The sequence below is a fragment of the Schistocerca gregaria genome, chromosome 1 (genome assembly GCF_023897955.1).
Source record: "Schistocerca gregaria isolate iqSchGreg1 chromosome 1, iqSchGreg1.2, whole genome shotgun sequence".
Classification (NCBI taxonomy): Eukaryota; Metazoa; Arthropoda; class Insecta; order Orthoptera; family Acrididae; genus Schistocerca; species Schistocerca gregaria.
The window spans coordinates 1,122,708,377-1,122,727,363 of record NC_064920.1 but is presented as its reverse complement, the minus strand read 5'-3'; the positions used below and the strand labels follow the sequence as shown (position 1 = coordinate 1,122,727,363).

The window sequence follows — 18,987 nt, the reverse complement described above, 5'->3', positions numbered from 1 at the left end:
TGGCAGGTGATTGGCGTGAAAGGAAGTGCTCCATTGCAGCGAGGCCCTGGACTTGCGGGATATTTGTGTACAGGGAAGTGGCATCAATGGTTACAAGGATGGTTTCCGGGGGTAACAGACTGGGTAAGGATTCCAGGCGTTCGAGAAAGTGGTTGGTGTCTTTGATGAACGATGGGAGACTGCATGTAATGGGTTGAAGGTGTTGATCTACGTAGGCAGAGGTACGTTCTGTGGGGGCTTGGTAACCATCTACAATGGGGTGGCCGGGATGTTTGGGTTTGTGAATTTTAGGAAGTAGGTAGAAGGTAGGAGTGCGAGGTGTTGGTGGGGTCAGGAGTTTGATGGTGTCAGGTAAAAGGTTTTGTAGGGGGCCTAAGGTTCTGAGGATTCCTTGAAGCTCCGCTTGGACATCAGGAATGGGATTACCTTGGCAAATTTTGTATGTAGAGTTATCTGAAAGCTGACGCAGTCGCTCAGCCACATACTCCCGACGAACAAGTACCACGGTCGTGGAAACAGCTTTCGCATCCCGCAACTACCCCCCCGACCTGGTACAGAAGCAAATAACCAGAGCCACAAGGGTTCCATCCTTCATGAAATCCTCCCCACTCCACCAAGAGTGCCTTTCTGCCGTCCATCTAACCTTCGTAACCTCTTCGTTCATCCCTATGAAATCCCCAAACCACCTTCCCTACCCTCTGGCTCCTACCCTTGTAACTGCCCCCGCTGTAAAACCTGTTCCATGCACCCTCCCACCACCACCTACTCCAGTCCTGTATCCCGGAAGGTGTACACGATCAAAGGCAGAGCCACATGTGAAAGCACCCACGTGATTTACCAACTGACCTGCCTACACTGTGAAGCTTTCTATGTGGGAATGACCAGCAACAAACTGTCCATTCGCATGAATGGACACAGGCAGACAGTGTTTGTTGGTAATGAGGATCACACTGTGGCTAAACATGCCTTGGTGCACATCTTGGCACAGTGTTACATCGTCCGGGTTATCTGGATACTTCCCACTAACACCAACCTATCGGAACTCTGGATATGGAAACTTGCCCTTCAATATATCCTCTCTTCCCGTTGTCCACCAGGCCTCAATCTTCGCTAATTTCAAGTTGCCGCCACTCATACCTCACCTGTCTCTCAACAACTTCTTTGCCTCTGTACTTCCGCCTCGACTGACATCTTTGCCTTTAAATATGTCTGCTTGTGTCTGTATATGTGTGGATGTATATGTGTGTGTGTGTGTGTGTGTGCGAGTGTATACCTGTCCTTTTTTTCCCATTAAGGTAAGTCTTTTTGCTCCCGGGATTGGAATGACTCCTTACCCTCTCCCTTAAAACCCACATCCTTTTGTCTTTCCCTCTCCTTCCATCTTTGCTGAAGAAACAACCGTTGGTTGTGAAAGCTTGAATTTGAACTCCACAATAGGTACAGTGCATGGTATAGGAGCAAAATTCAATCCATTAAGGGCTGATATGGCTCTTTGGTCCAGGTCCTTGTCCAACAGGTTGATTACAATGTGTGACATTCCATGAGAAGTTACTGATATTTACATGGTTGCAAGTTGCTCAAATTACTTTGTTTGTTTTATATTGCTGTGGTGAGCTCTTTGATCAGCTGCCGTCGACATTTTGGCCCACTCCCATCTGACAGATAAGAGAATGGCAGATAAAAGGAAATGGCCGTTATGTAAACTACATGCATGACTACTGAGTTTGTACCTTGTATGTTGTACCCTTTCTTTGACGGTGACCAGTCGGCCTTGCATAAAATATTATTCACTCCTGCTGACCTTATGTGAGCACAGCCTCTCAGACAAACATAAACACTGTTTGACTAAACAAAAGTTTTGTCCCAGGCTTCTACATACCGGGATTCTTTAATTAAAGAGGCTGTAGAAAGAAGAATGTCTGAGAAAATTTTCAACTGTGACAGCAGATGTAATCTTAGTGTTTCATAGGATGAGCTCTCGATTCAGAAAAGAGCCAGAGATATTCTTTCCAATGTTTACACTGGCGTCTCATGATGCCTGCAGCGCCGCTAGACTCAGTGCCAGCTCCGTCAATCCAGATGCGTTGTTAATCCAATTGCGTCGTCCACATGCACACGTAACACTATCACTGTTGTATTACTCAGTTGCATATCGTATTTCACTCCCAAATCCAATTATTTAAAAATCACTTTCACTTTTCCTCAGTTTCTTTCCCGTTCGATTGCCAACATACGTGGGGCGTTGGGTGGAAATATTGTTATGAAATGTTCCTTTCATATATTTAATGCTGTTGTTTGCCGTTCTCAACACTGGCTCTCTAACTACAATATTGGCAACCAGAAAGTGATTAGCAAAATGTGAAGCGTGTAATTAGAATTCCTAGTGCCCACTTCATCTGAGGAACACATTTATAGCTACAGCTTATAGCTCTGAGGAATTAGGAGATTGTCTGGGATTCGTAATCAAAAACGATTCTCTCTATAATGTTCACTATATTCTGAAAGTCACAGACCAAAAAGAATCCACACAATCCAACTACCAGAGCAGTTCAGAGTCTAATGCGCTGATGCAACTATAACTGTTCAAATTAAATGTTTAAGCGAATGTTCCCCATAATTTGAGGATAATGTTCATCAAATGCCATGCTAAATAATGGTAGAATGTCTGTCCATCTGTGGCATGTGAAAATACGACATACGCAAACTGAAGATAGATCATTGAAGTCATCCCAGAATTAACAATTCACTCAAAAACGATTTCATGGGTACGCGTATCCCGGGTAACGTATTACAGCATCCGAGTCTGTTTACAGCAATGATACCGACGCGACACGACTCCTGGCACAGGTGGTGCGCTAATCAGTGTCTGGAGAGAACTGGGGCCTTCCTTTCTCAGGCAGCGTTCTTATATATAAAGCCGCGGTGCGGACGGCTAAGGGAACGCCTGATCAAATCCGCACTCCCGACTAGTCGCTGGACTAGTAATGCACCACTTTAAGTTATCGGATAAATCATTGCTTCCTTTGCTGACGGCTGATCAAGCTCTCAATTTAAATGTGCAATCAGCACACAGGTAAGTAATCATAATAAAAGTCTGACGTGGCTAAGTCAAATATTTTGGCGAGAGAATTAATTTAATTACACTACACGCAGTAGACAAGCTCTGAACTTGCCCTTTGGAGATATGCTATCGCTATAGTTTTATAGATATTCAGTTGAAACATCTCACATCTTTATGATTATAGCGGATCACCCTTCTACTTAAATTTAAACATCCTAGCTTTATTTATTCGCCTGCTTAATCTATCTTGCTTCCTCACTTTCTAAGACAAAAACCAGAAAATCATGAATTTCAACAAAAATTTTAATTTGTGAGATCCAGAATACTGTTTCTACTAAATTATTATGCAAAAGGAATCTAAATATAAATTTTTAAGTTTCTAGCTCTTTTCTGTTGCGCCAATGATTTTTACAGAAAAACATCCAAATTTCGAAAATAGTTAAAGTTATTGAACTGATATTCAATACATATTGATTTAGTATTACTCCTGACATTCTAGAAACATTTCAGGTTATTTACTTGATTTTTAAAGTATTGCGCAACATTTATGACATCAGAGCTATTTACAGCGGACTGGCTGGCACACAATGGAAAGACTGATGTGAATTTTATACGGTGTGAGTAGGCTGCTTCCCTACATCACCCCCAACTTAATTTTTTTTAATGTAAATGGAAGAAAAAAAATTAATTACAAAACGGGAAGCAAGAGTACAGCTTAACTCCGTATGAAAATTAAAATTGAAATGTAAACATATAAGAATATTAAAAGAAAACTTATTACCTACTTCAATTATTTAAATTGCTGGGATGCTTTTTTGCGTAATAAGCAACATTATCACTCAAAATTTAAGCAAAATCAATGAAACACTTTGGCATACATATTGCCTTAGACAGACAAACACATAAAATATGTAAAATTATGAAAATCTTAAATCCATTAAATACATTTTTAGATATACAATTTCAAAGAAAACAACACAGTTATTCATGATACATAAACAGATAATTATATCTTAGCAGTCTTTTTCTAAACCTGAAAGAAAATTTCACAAATCATGACAATTTCATTTTTACACACGTGGTTGTAGCCACTTTGGCTAGCGTTCTACACTTCCATTCACAAGGGTAGAGGAGGGGAAGTTGCTATGGTGTACGTCCTTCACATTCACTCTAAATTACATGGGGAAAGGGGAGGGGCTACTGTGAGTTGTGTCCAAGTGACTCCATGCTTTCACGCAGCTACCAGGCTGCCATTATCTGGTTTGTCCGGTAGAACAAACAAAAAGAGTGCCTCAGACTCTGTTCACTTAATATCTAAGGGTGGGTCACAATGAAATTGGAATATATACATTTTATCTTTCAATATGTTACTGGAACAATGTTAACAGAACTTTTTCAATTTTACTCTCGTAGTTACTTAACTGTCATAAAATCGGTAAACAAATGGCTCAAAACGCCGTTAGTCACGTACTAGATAAAATTTATGCTCAAGGCATACAATCATAAATCCTATTTAATTTCAATTTATTATTTCTGGGCTGGAACACTGAATCAATGCTCGGTACATTCCTGACAAATCTGTATTTTATTTACTTAGCTGACTCATCTTCGATTACCTTATTCTTAGAGATAGTATATTTGATTAGTAGTTGTCTTCTCAGCTTCTTTGTACATGTGAGTAACTTGTGGTAATAGTACAGTTCTGAGTGTTGAAAACACACTACTTTTAGTTGACTACTAAATCCACTTATTGGTTCTCTGCTGCTGTGTCCGTTCCACATCTGCAATTATGCACTTACTTACTTTGCTAGTGTATGAACTTAAGTAATACTCACTCCATTAAAATTTAAAGCATAGGATAGCACATTTATTCCATATCTATAGTGTATTGCAGTATCAGTTTGCTCGCGTGGCAATCCATTTCCACTTGATTGAATGCTGAAACCACAGGTAGTCTCTCTCGACCTACCACTAAAGTGCATTAAGTAATTATGGATGAGCGTAATGCTGAATTCCTTAAACCTATAGGACACCACGAGCTGCTCTATCTCATCTAACATATAGGTACCTATGGTCGCATTCACGCCTCCAACTCATAACCTCAGTAAGTGTAGGTGTGTCCTGTCACACACTACACCAAATAACAGCCAGCTCCAACCTTATAAATATTTCAAGGACATGTCCTTCATGTCTCAACCACAAACACTGTTCAATTCTATTTCTCTGAAATTCCTTGCTACACAAGGTGAGTTCATTCTTACAACTTATCTGCACATTTTTCATAACACTAAGCAATCTCTTTTACTATTAATTAGTCAGCTCTACAGCATACAATATGTTTCACTGCCTTTTCAGATCCTGCTTGTACACGAATTTGTATATCTTTGTAAATTACTGTTGGTGGACCATTTTCAATAAAACAACAACTTTGTACTTATAATATTACCAGGGTTCTATACATACTTGTTACTCAAATATGTTTGTATCTTCATTACGTCATACTTATCTATTGTTTATGTCACTGTTAGGTTTGTCACATTAGGTATTTTCTTCACTAATCGGTGGATAGAATGGTTACAGAACTCATGGCTTGATAGCCATGACAGAAAATTTTAGTATTGCAAAGAAGGAGTCGAAACTTTGGTGGATAGGAAAGATGAAGAATGAGTGAGACCTGAAATGGGAAAGAAGATCTCACACAGCTGGGACTGCACAGCTGCCACACTGTGTAGAGGTTACAGAACAACCTCCTCCCTACAGAATTCATTCACTACCTACGAACTTCTTTAGGTTGATCACGTTCCCGAGACCTAATAGCTTTTTACTTTTAGGGTACTCTAGGCTATATGCATTGACATGTGGTTTTCCTATGATCCTGAAAGGTCTGTGGTATACGAACATGAATTTCTTTGTTCCTGCATTTATTTTATTTGATTTTTCCTTGGTTTTGACAAGGACTAATTGACCTATTTCAAAACTGGTGGGTACAGCTTTTGCGTCATGACGCTTCTTTCTTTCCAGTGCTCTCTTTCTTATATTTGCCCTAGCCTTTAACTACTTCTCGTCTGTGGATATTTGCGTTAGAATAGGGAATTCTACCATATCTGCAGTCACATTGTGCAGTTCTTGGCCAAACATCAATTCACAAGGTGCAAAACCAGTTGCATCATGCCTTAAGTTGTTAATTACATTCTCAAAATACTTCACGTTCTCTGCCCAACTTGATTGTTTCCGAGCACAATTAGTTCTGAAAAGCCTATTCAATTCTCTCATAATACGTTCACTAATATTTCCTTGGGGGCAATACGCAGACATTTTCAGAAGTTTCACTCCGGCCTTATCCAGGCATTCTTTAAATCTATCAGAAGTAAATTGAGGCCCATTGTCTGACAGCAAATTCTTCAGAACGCCAATGTTCACGAAGAAATCTTTTTCCAACTTTTCTACTAATGTTTTTGCATTTGCTCTTTTAATTGGGTATAGCTTAACATATTTACTAAATCCATCCACAACAACAAAAACATGGGTGCACCCACCTCTCGAAGCAGGAAGAGGGCCAAACAAATCACAAGCTAGTAATTCTAGGGTTTCAGTTGGCTCTACTGAATGCATATCCTCTTGTATTCTGGTGTTAGCAGCACGGACTTTCTGGCACACTACACAAGATGCTAGACGCTTGGCAACACGGCGGTACATGTTGTCAAACACAACTTTCTCTTTTAATTTTGCAATGCACTTCTTTGCACCTTATGTGTCCATACCTCAGGTGTACATAGTCGATTAGTAAGTCTACACGTTGTGAGGGAAAGCACAGCTTCCACTCAGAAACACCTACCTTTTTCCTCTTAAACAGAATACCTTTATGCAGACAGTAGTATTGCGAAACCTTATGATAGTTCGCATCTCCCAAATAGCTCTTTACTAATTTCAGCTGGTCATCTGCATTCTGCTCACATCTCAAGTTCTTAATCACCCTCTTTAATGCATATTCTTCCTTTACTTCGTGCAATGCAAACATTCGTACTTCACTTAGATTTGTTGCTGCAATTCCCACGTCGTCACAGAGTTCCGAACTTCTAGATAACCCATCAGCTACCAAATTATCTTTCCCTTGAATATATCTAACCTCAAGGTCAAACTGCTGGAGATACAATGACCATCTTACCAGACGAGCATTCCTCAACTTACAGGTCTTTTAAAAGGTCAACACCTTATGGTCACTGTAAACAATTATCTTGTGACCTAATAGATACTGCTCAAATTTCTGTACCCCAAATACAATTGCCAATGCTTCCAGTTCTGAGATGCCATAATTTCTCTCCACTGCCTGTAAAGATAGACTTGTGAAAGCTATAGTCTTGTGCACTTCTTGTTCGTTCTCTATTTCTCCTTGGAATACCTCCACAGCTATACCATAGCCACTGGCATCAACAGACATACAGAATGGTTTCTCAAAATCAGAATGATGTAAAAGAGGATTATTAATTAAAGATTGTTTAAGCACCTCGAACGCCTATTGACATTCTGCTGTCCAAACCCAAGGGGTATTCTTTTTCAGCAGGAGGTGAAGACAGAGCTCATTAAAAGCCTGATCACTAACAAAACGCTTATTGAAGCCGAAAAGACTGAACATCAATCTCAACTGCTTCTTGTTTCTGGGAGCCTCAAATTTTTCAATGACTGCTAGCTTGCCTGGGTCAGGCAGAATACCCTTTCCACTTATCATATATCCCAAGAAACCTATTTCCTCTTTAACGCACTCTATCTTTTCAATCTTTAGTTTCATGCCACCTCTCTCAACAGCCTCTAACACTTCCTCTAATAAAACTATGTGTTCTTCCCAGGTAGGAGTTGCTATTAAAAGATCATCTACGTAGACTGTGATTTTATTAATTAAGTCTGGTCCTAAAACATGGCACATCACACGTATGAAGGCACAAACAGAGATATTAAGTCCGAAATGTACACACGGTATTTGTAACAAACTCCTTCGTACAAGAAAGCTGTGTACTTCCTTGAACTTTCCGCCAGTGGCAAATTCCAATATCCACACGTGATGTCCATAGAAGTTAAGAATTTTACTCCCCGGAACTTTTGCAATAACTCATCCATGTTCTGCAGTCTATCACTTTCCCTAACCACTATTTCATTCAACCTATGAGCGTCCAAGACCAATCTGACACTCCCGTCTCTTTTTGGTACAACAGCAAGAGGATTATTGTACTCACTGACCGCTTTTTCAATCGCACCCCACTCTAGCATTCTCTGTACCTCCTTTCGAATCGCCTCCTTCCTAGCTGCATGTATTTGGTATGGCTTCCTGAAAAACACTTGGCCAGGTTTCACCTCTAATTGACATTCATAACCTTTGACCACACCAGGTCGATTTGATGATGCCTTTTTAAAACCTGTCTCAGTTCTTCCTTCTGATCAGCTGAAATTTTATCGATTTCCTGCAATTTAGCTTCTATCTTGTCCAAAATAATTTTTTCTTCCTCCTCCTCCTCCTCTTCTTCTTCTTCTTCTTCTTCTTCTGTGTTTAGCTTACTTTCACTAAAATTAACACCTTCGTCCCAATATCTCCTATTTTTCAGAACTCGTATAGGCAGCTCCCAAGTTTCATCATTAGTTACTACATGTTTATCAATAAAAGGTACCGCAATTACTCTGGTTATCGGCAAGACCATTTTTAACTGGCTTCTTTCAAAGTCAACAACACTCTGATATTTCGACAAGAAGTTTATGCCAATTAAAACCTCAATACTGAGATTATTTACGATCAAGCATGGATGATCAATTAAATTACCATTAATATCAAAGGGCAGCAAAGCTTTCTGCTTTACCGTTTTTGACACCTTGCCAGTAGCAACAATTATTTTTAGTCCTGATACCCTCATTACTGTAAGCTTGTCTTTACCAGGTAATGCACCGAAGGAGGACTGAGATATCGCACTCACCTCGCTTCTACTGTCTGAGAGACAACATACATTGATACCCAACATATTCACTATTATTATAGGGTGGCTTATTCTAGTTTGTACAGGTGGTTCCTCAAACTCATCCAATAGTTCCTTTTGGATTTGTCTCCAACTAAAGTGATCGACATCTGTCTTCATTACATTTAGGTCAAAGAGTGTAGGGGTCTCCTGAATTACATTTTCAGCTGCCTTTTCCAGTCGGTCTATTAATTTCAAATTGAAACACCGCACAACTTCATTACGCTTATTTTGCTGAACATGACCCAAATTACTGTAGTCTGAGCGATTCTGCACCTCCAGACCGGGCATAACACTAGTTACAGCTAAACCACTTTCACTATTATCGCTGGGTTCCTTCTCCAGTGACAACTGGTCACAGCTACTGGGTTCATCGACCCCCAACAGGCTATCCTCTACATTCTCACTTACCTCCTGTCCTAAATCTATTAGTACAGTATCAACATCCTGCACAGGCACTTTAGATAAGAGCACGTCATCCTCATCGTAAATATAAGCATGAATTTATTCTGCTTCTTCACCTGACAATTCAGTATTTTGTAGCTCTTCCCTACCGCTACACTACTGCGCCTTCTCTTTCTCTTCCCACTTAGAAAGCATCTCTAACACGGTATCTATCAAATACTGTGAGTGATCTAATATTTCTGCTGTATCCTTCGACTCCTCATTCACATGTTCAGTCTAAGTATTCTGATCTGTCTCACCAATTACTGTAACTACTGGCTTAGGAAACATAACCACCTGGTGAGTGCCAGTGGCCTCATAGACGGGAACTAGTTTTCCTGCCTCGGCCTACTACTGTTTCCTTTATTTCCATTATAGCTAAGTGGCACAGCATTGCTTTTCGCACTCTTGTTTACCTGCATAATGTTGTTTGGAACAAAATTACTATCATTTGGATGCCATTGTTGGTTCTGATAATTATTTCTCCAATTCCTACCTCTCTTAGGATGGCGAACACCTACTGTTCTGATGTTTACATTACCATTCTGCTCGTTCTTAAAATTACTACTAGTGTTATTAGCATTTCTGTTATTACGTGCTTGCTCCTCATTGGCAGCCACACACTCTACACATTCCAAATATTCAATGAAACGATCAAGATTGTCTCTAGAGGCAGATATAATTCTAGTTTTCCAATACCATGGCAGTTTGACTTCAAGACGTAGTATTATCATTTCAGGTTTCAGCTTTTCCGCCAAATGTACAAACGTGAGATCCATGCCCTGGCAAACTCTTTAATAGATTCCTTGCCTGCATTGAAGCGTTTTCCACCCCAAAATTCTCTCAACACTTCATTTTGCTGATTACTAGACCAATACTCATTAATGAAAGCTGTTTTCAATTCCACTAATGTTTTACACTTCAACATAACATCAGCTGACCAACGCATGGCGTCACCTGCCAAATGGCTTCTAATAAATGAGATTTTCTCTCGTTCAGACAAAGTTGGTGGAATCACATCTTCAAAATTGTTCCAAAAATCTAGCGAGTGGATATTTTTATCTGGATCGAACTGCAAGAACTGCCGACACCCGATAAAAGCGGCGTTTGCAGCTACAACTTGTTGCATACTACCATTACCAGAAGTTACTGAAGCTACTTTACTCTGAATGTTAGCAATGTTAGTACTAATATTTTCTACTCTTTGCACAATATGAGTAGTATCAGTTTTGATTGCGTCTACTTCAGCTTGACATATGTTTACTTTTATATCAACATCTTTAAACCTATCTGAGCACAGTTCAGATTCCGCCTCAATCTTTTCTGTTAACTTGTGCTCCAGCTTCGCATCTTCCGTTTCGAAGTCTCTGTGAACCTCAGCAACTTCTGATTTTACTGCTTTATACATTTCAGAAAATTGTTGAGCAACCTTTTTCTTAATATCCTCATGATTGTAATCAATTTTATAATTCAAACTGTCCAGATACTCTTTCAACTTATTGCAACCAGCCATGAAGGTATTGTTCATTACCTCCAATCGTTTATTAAAATTAGTTTGGCTGGCCACAATCTCATACTTTAATTCAGCATTACTGCTTTTGACCTGTTCACTTATTTCAGCCTTTAATTCAGCTGTCATTCTAGCATTACTGGCAGCTATTGCTTGTAATATTACATTTAAATCCATAGCCCCAGTATCTTTGGGTTGCTCACTAGCTGGCTTTTTATCAAACTCAGGTGACAAAAAATTAGCTCTAACACCAGAATCACCAAAACTAAATGAAACTTCTGATTGATCAGTCATATCTAACTTCTCCTTCTTAAACTCTACCATCACTGATGACTGTTTCATTTTTAATTCATCAGAGAAACTATCATCCAATAAATTAACAATTTCTGATTTCTGCTTTACTACAGGGGTGTCTATTTATTGAATCATTGCCCCTTTTCACACTACTGTCAGAAGACAAAACTTCATATTTCACTTTAACATTACTATTTTCATGCATATTTACACTTGAACCGTTGTCTAGATTTACAGTTCCCTCAACAGACTTAAGTTCTGATTTAAGTTTAACCTCAGTTTCTTCTGGCGGTTCCATCGCCGACAGTCTTTTAGCGCAGTTTAGTAAAATTTTTAACAACTTTTCACTTAACTTAGTTCCTTCTGCACGACATATGGCGTTGCCGGCACGACATATGGCGTTGTCGGCGCGGCATACCAGGATTACTGATGCGATGTGGCGCATTGAACTGCAGGCGGCACTTCCACGGCTGCTGTGTGTTTTGCTTGGCCCGCAACTGCCGTCGCGGCTACGGCTGCTCAGGCGGACGACTGCAGTGAGGCGGAACTGACTTCTCGCGATGCCGCCAGCGCCGCTAGACTCAGTGCCAGCTCCGTCAATCCAGATGCGTTGTTAATCCAATTGCATCGTCCACATGCACATGCACATGCACATGCACATGTACATGTAACACTATCACTGTTCTATTACTCAGTTGCGTATTGTATTTCACTCCCGAATCCGATTATTTAAAAATCACTTTCACTTTTACTCAGTTTCTTTTCCGGTCGATTAGCAACATATGTGGGGCGTTGGGTGGAAATATTGTTATGAAATGTTACTTTTATTTATTTAATGCTGTTGTTTGCCGTTCTCAACAATGGCTCTCTAACTACAATATTGGCAACCACAAAGTGATTAGCAAAACGTGAAGCGTGTAATTAGAATTCCTAGTGCCCACTTCATTTGAGAAATACATTTATAGCTACAGCTTATAGCTCTGAGGAATTAGGAGATTGTCTGGGATTCGTAATCAAAAACGATTCTCTCTATAATGTTCACTATATTCTGAGAGTCACAGACCAAAAAGAATCCACACAATCCAACTACCAGAGCAGTTCAGAGTCTAATGCGCTGACGCAACTATAACTGTTCAAATTAAATGTTTAAGCCAATGCTCCCCATAATTTGATGATAATGTTCATCAAATGCTACGATAAATAATGGTAGAATGTCTTTTCTGCGGCGGCATGTGAAAATACAACATACGCAAACTGAAGATAGATCATTAAAGTCATACCAGAATTAACACTTCACTTGAAAACGATTTCATGGTTACGCGTATCCCAAGTAACTTATTACGGCATCCGAGGCTGTTTATAGCAATGAAGTCAGTTGACTTTGTAGCAGCTGAGGAGAACTCCACCTACCATCCTCCAAAGAAGCCATGGGTCTGAAGATGGTCACCTATGTTATTGAGACATAAGTGTTGTGATCAAAACTGAACTTTAGTTAAAATATAAAATATATACATAACACAGGAGAAACCTTTTCTAAAACATTCCTATATTAAAGTATCCTGCTGTACAAAGTCACATGAAATTCAAAGCTAGAATGCTTATGATTCACCTATAAACTACAGATAGGACAGGAGAAGAGTTTGATTGCCTCAGGAAACACAAAAAATGAGATTGACTGCTGAAGTAAGCCTTATCACCATTTAATGAATCCAACACAGAATGCTGAACTCTGTACCTGCTATTTGCACAAGAAATTACTACCAAATATTAAATCAATACTGAGATTTTGAATCACCAAGAAACTGCACTCCAACAGTTGTCCTGCCAATTCCACAGTTAATAACTGCGTTGTTGTTGATCTAACCAATATCGGATCCTCGTCTGAAACTCAGCTGTGGACTGAATGTCTCATGACCCAAAATTGGGCCCTTACATATCCTCACAATAATAGGTACTGAAACTACCCTTTGTTTGAAGTTTAATTTGCAGAAATTACAATAAAAACTTAACTCATTAAATTAACTGAATACTTCATTCTTTTTAACAGTTTCTTTTACTACAAGAGTTACTCTGAATTATTTGTTTAAATCATGAAATTAACAAATATAAGTATGCAAACAATACTTTGGACAAAACTATTAATTACTTAGGAACTAGTTAAGAGCCGGCTTTTCTAACATGTTTTTGAATAGAGCCAAATAGATCCTTTAAGAATACTATTAGTTGTTCATCCAAATGTTTGTAATTAGTACAGAATTTATATTTGTTTATACGTCAACAATAGAATATAAGTTAACAAAACAATTACTGATTTCACCCTATAACAAAAGGTACCAACTAGCAATATTCAAAATAAATTAGAAAATCAGTTGCATACACAAAACTAAGCACAAAATTAGATCAGGTGTTATATTCTTTAAAACTGAGGGCCAACCTTTCTCTTTAATGAAAACACAGATTATACTCGCATATGTTAATGGTAATTAGTCAGAAGTGAAAAAATGAATTTTAAGGAGGCAGGTGGCAAAACGAGAGGGGAAGTGAAATTATCCCAGTTTGCTTCGTCACATCATCCCCTCATTGGATTGACCAGATATATATTGCAAATACCTAACTGGGCAATTCAATGACCACAAGTGACCCCCAACAGTGGGTTAAAAATCTACACACAAAAAATATTACATACGAAATTTTCAAATTTATATTTATATGAACTGGCCATATGAAAATCCCCATACAAAATCTTTACATACAGTGTCTGTACAATTGCACAAAATATCCACAAGTTATACTTTCATTAAAAAATTAGTCATCTTCATCATAAGTGATGTCGTTTTTGGGTAAACAAAGATTCCATTTTAAGATATATATCATTTTGTACAAGTCCATTCCTGCAAAAAAATAAATCCTCATGGGTTGTAAAAAGTTAAATTAAACTGCGCATTGCAGTTCACTTTTTAGAGAGAAAATTTCACTTGCTCAATGTTTAGTATTTTTCACGAGCACTTTCACACTTTCAATGAGCTTTTACACATTCTCTCACCATGTTGTCCACGCCCTCGACAGGTCCAAGTGGCAGTCGACAAGGAAATGCACTGCTGGTTCTTTGCCGCCACATTACATGAAAAAATTAGACAAAATACCCTACTTTAGTATACTTACTTTTACTTCTCACATAAGTATAAGAAAAAAATTTAACACCAATGGCAAATGATAGTCACTACATCGTATATAAATACATAGATCTCATACCATTACAATAATTAGCACTTAAATTGACTATAGTACAAAAGGTGGTGACTAGAAATTTTTTTTAATATCAAGTGCACATTATACTGCTAAAACGTTGCCCAAAGTTGTAACTGTCTGAAAGTGGTTAAACTTGAAAGACTTGGGTTTCTTTCCCATTTGCAAAATATCACTTTAGTGGCTAAAATATGTACATTACCTTCAGTAAAAAGTCAAGGTGCGCAGCAGCATAGATTTACAAATCATTATGAAAAAATAATAGAGTCACCATTACTTAGTTTAATTACTATTCAAATCAAAATTACTGGGATGGAAGTTGTGCCAAATCATTGCCGCACTTCTCTACTCAACTGAGCATTTCTCTCATTCAACCTGAAAATTAAATCCTCACAAAATCACAAAAGTTACCAAATGGTTGACCTGTCCGAATATTCACATCACTCTCCCACCACAGTTATCAGATAATCAGTAAAATTACTTTTCTTCTTCCCAGTATTACCACTTCAAGCTCATGATTCCTCAGAACACATTTTCAGATAACCTATAAATCCAATGATGTACCTCACTAAAATTTTGCTCATTCCTAGCTGCAGTTTCATGAATTGCACAATATGAACAGTACCTGATGTTGCCTGGTTCAAAACTTGATCACCAATATAGTTACACCACATTCATTGGTATACAGTTATCTTTTTCATTCCTCAATCTTGTCTGTCAGTGCCATTATTTTACTTACATTTCTTACCTTGTAAATCTTGAAACTTTCCTGGTGATATGCTGACATGTTCAAAAACGGGTATCTGCCAGTTGTTTGCATCGTTCTGTCACAATATTTCTATAGTGTACCTCACTATCTTCATCAGGTACTACCTGAGACTGCCAGTTGTTTGCGTCGTTCTGTCACAATATTTCGATAGTGTACCTCACTATCTTCATCAGGTGCTACCTGAGACTGTCTCAGGTAGCACCTGATGAAGATAGTGAGGTACACTATCGAAATATTGTGACAGAATGACGCAAACAACTGGCAGATACCCGATTTTGAACGTGTCATTTCTTACCTTGTTAGCTAGTGGAAAGCATTCTCAAAAAATATACGTACCTCAGAGACAGGCTCCCTAATCATTAAGACCCTAATATTGTTTTATTATTTCATTATCGGTCATTCTAGACATTATCAGGAGATTGTAAATTGTTAAGTTTTACCAATCTCATTGTTAGTTCTCACAAGTTGTCAACCCTCTTCCCCTACTTTCAGGAAATGTTGAAGATATACATACGTAAATAAATACAAAATTTGTTTCATATATTTATTTATTTGCATTGTCGTTAGTACTTTGTGTTTCTCTTTCATATGATATACAGCAAACAGTCTCCAAGATGTAACGCAACTCCACCAGACTTACATATTAAGTTTCTTGTTCTTCTTTTTTGTTTTTGGAACTTACATAGCAATTTCCTCGTTTTCATCTATTTGTTTCAGGAATAAGTATTGGTTGGTGTTGGTTTATGTGAGCGGAAAGTCTGTCAGCCAGAACATGACACGTACGTGGTATAGTGGCAACCTCCAAGTTTTGCTCAGAAGCAGATACATGGTGTATTGTCCGCAAATCAGACACTTTCAATAAAAAATCGTGAAATCTGAGACTCTTTTTGTTCTGTATTGAAATATTGACATGTACGGAATGCATTAAATAATGCACAATGACCATTTTTATCGTTTTTCTGTGTTGTTGTTGTTGTCTTCAGTCCTGAGACTGGTTTGATGCAGCTCTCCATGCTACTCTATCCTGTGCAAGCTGCTTCATCTCCCAGTACCTACTGCAACCTACATCCTTCTGAATCTGCTTAGTGTACTCATCTCTCGGTCTCCCTCTACGATTTTTACCCTCCACGCTGCCCTCCAATGCTAAATTTGTGATCCCTTGATGCCTCGTTTTTCTGTATATAGGGTAATAACTCAAATATTGGTCTGCCCGGTCCACTCCATTCATGTATTTTTTGTAGTCAATTACACTTTCAGGTTTTTTTAACTGTGTAATATTTTTTCTACATTTTCTGCGAGTGGTAGTCAAAATGGCATTATGTATTGTAGAGATCATTGCTATCATTGTAGTTTTTGAAGCTCTCCATACCTGTGTGAGTACTTCACCTTTCCGTCGACGACAAGCTTCAAACACATTGACTTTTGCGCACTTTGATTTTTCTGGAAATCCTCCTCTATTTTGCAGTATCATTCCACTAATTTGAATTTTATTTTCTAGTAACTTCTTGCAAGTTCTGTGCTGTTACAATAATTATCCATGTAGAGGTGATGCCACTTTCCATAAGAAGGTGTCAATAGTTCCATCACTGTATTTGCTAAAGGCTGTCCAGTGTCGGAATACATCTTGAATGAAGATGTGTATCCCGTACTCATATCGCACAGCATTCGAAAGAGTATGCCATATTTCATAATTTTCGACGGATTGTAAACTTTAAAATTTTACCATCCACGGTATCATTCCTTCATCAGTTGAGATGTTTTGACATAGATTTAAAGTTTTCTTTAAACGCTTTGGAAATCTAATCAGTTATGAATTGCAGTTTGTATAGCCGGTTGGCATTATCCGGTTTATTGTTGTTGTCGGAAAAATGTAAAAATAATAATATTTGTCTGAATCGGTTGCGGGACAATATTTTGCGAAATATCGGTGTGTCTATCAATGGATTTGTTGACTGTAATCATTGATACCAGAGGAGCAAAAGTAAGTGCTACTTCATTAACTCACAAGATGCTGGCAGGATGTCAGATCTGGCTGACAAACAATATCTTGAAAGTGAAAGCGGGATTGGTTGTCAACAAGCAGCCCGTAAATGTTAAGCTCAAAATATAAAATAATAAATAAATAATTGTTTTTATTATTATTGTCCCTGCTGTTGCCCTTTAATTCAGTGTTCACACCTTTACAATGGTTATAATCTTAGTTTCACATAGTTTGCAACAACATCAAGGAAAGATACTCACAGAAAAAACACTCAAAAGCATTTTGACAGGCAAATACATATTATTAAAACAAAAGCAACAGACTAACAGTAAAAAGAGCATTACTAGCAGCAAAGCATCAAAGGATGTAACATTAGGATATAGCACTGTATAGTTGCTCTGATGAAATTTGTGAACAATTTGACAAGCGCTCGGGAACACAGACTTCTAAATGAGTATAGCGGGGCTTTTCTTGAGGTCAGTCTCAGATTTTCTGGAAACCTCTCCTGGATAATTCCTGTGCCTCCCACAAGGTAGGTAATACATAATGGGAGAGTCCAGGTAATACACCCCAGTTAACCTTTGTGGTAATACATATGGCCCTATTAATTTATCGCCAAGTATACCTGCCTGTCTGTTGATTGAGAATCTATGTTGATGCCCTCTTTCCTGTATTACTTCGAAATTTACTTCTGCCCATAGATGATGGTTATGAAAATTCACACCACCATCTATTGTGAACACTGCCTCATAGGTAAATAACATTTGGATGTGAACATTGGATCTGTGGTACACTTGTGCAACAGAGATTGACAGAACCGCCATCTGCCAAGATGATCTTGTGGTGTTAGGGCCTGAATGCGCTGTAGATGATATGAGTACAGCAATTGCTGATAGAGTACCCCCCCCCCCCCCCCCCCCCCCAGACAACAATGTGAGACACACCTACTGCTGCTGCTAATTGTCACACACTGGTCCCAGGGGTTTCATCCACAGAACATAGCACATGCTCCTCCATGTCGGGCATGTGGACTGTGCGCAGCCTTCCACTGCCAGTCTTCTGAGGTGCAAGTGTACCTACATCTCTTAAATGCTGGAAAAGTCTACTGAACAGCTTATCAGAGGGCACTCTGTGCTGTGGATGTTTCTCAGCATAGAGAAGACGGGCTCGCAGGCTACGTCCATTTGCTAAACCATAGCAGAATATCGTATCTCCAATTTCACTTGTCTAGTAGTATGCTGCTATTGCTAACAAATGGTGGCAGAGAGAAAATGTTAATTTTCTACATCATCTGTACAAACATACATACATGCATACAGACAGACAGCACAATAACAGTAGATATGTAAGTGAATCCCTATTTGGAAGAAAGTAAAACACCATGATAGGTACTCAGGGTAAGCAGGACTGTACAGTGAGGCACATAAACACAACGAAAACTAACATAGCCTACATCATGACCCGAATCACACAACTGACAGCAGACCACCTAATGATACATAGAGTACTGTGAATAAGACATCATAATACCCTGCTGTCGTATTTGACGGAGCACCATTGCAATGACTGTGCTACTATCTGCGACCAAGCTTCACACAGCCCTTTCTATAAACACATATTTATCTCGGAAAGTATGGCTTTCTGGACCCTTGTTTATTGGTCATATTTTTCTTGTTTTGTGAGTAC

At 38.7% G+C, this 18,987-nt stretch overlaps 1 protein-coding gene across 1 annotated transcript in view; it reads left to right on the top strand.

Moving 5' to 3' along the window:
• LOC126283772 (uncharacterized) overlaps positions 1-18,987 on the top strand; it is a 134,929-nt gene that overhangs the window by 19,776 nt on the left and 96,166 nt on the right. The gene's annotated exons all lie outside the window — the stretch shown is intronic.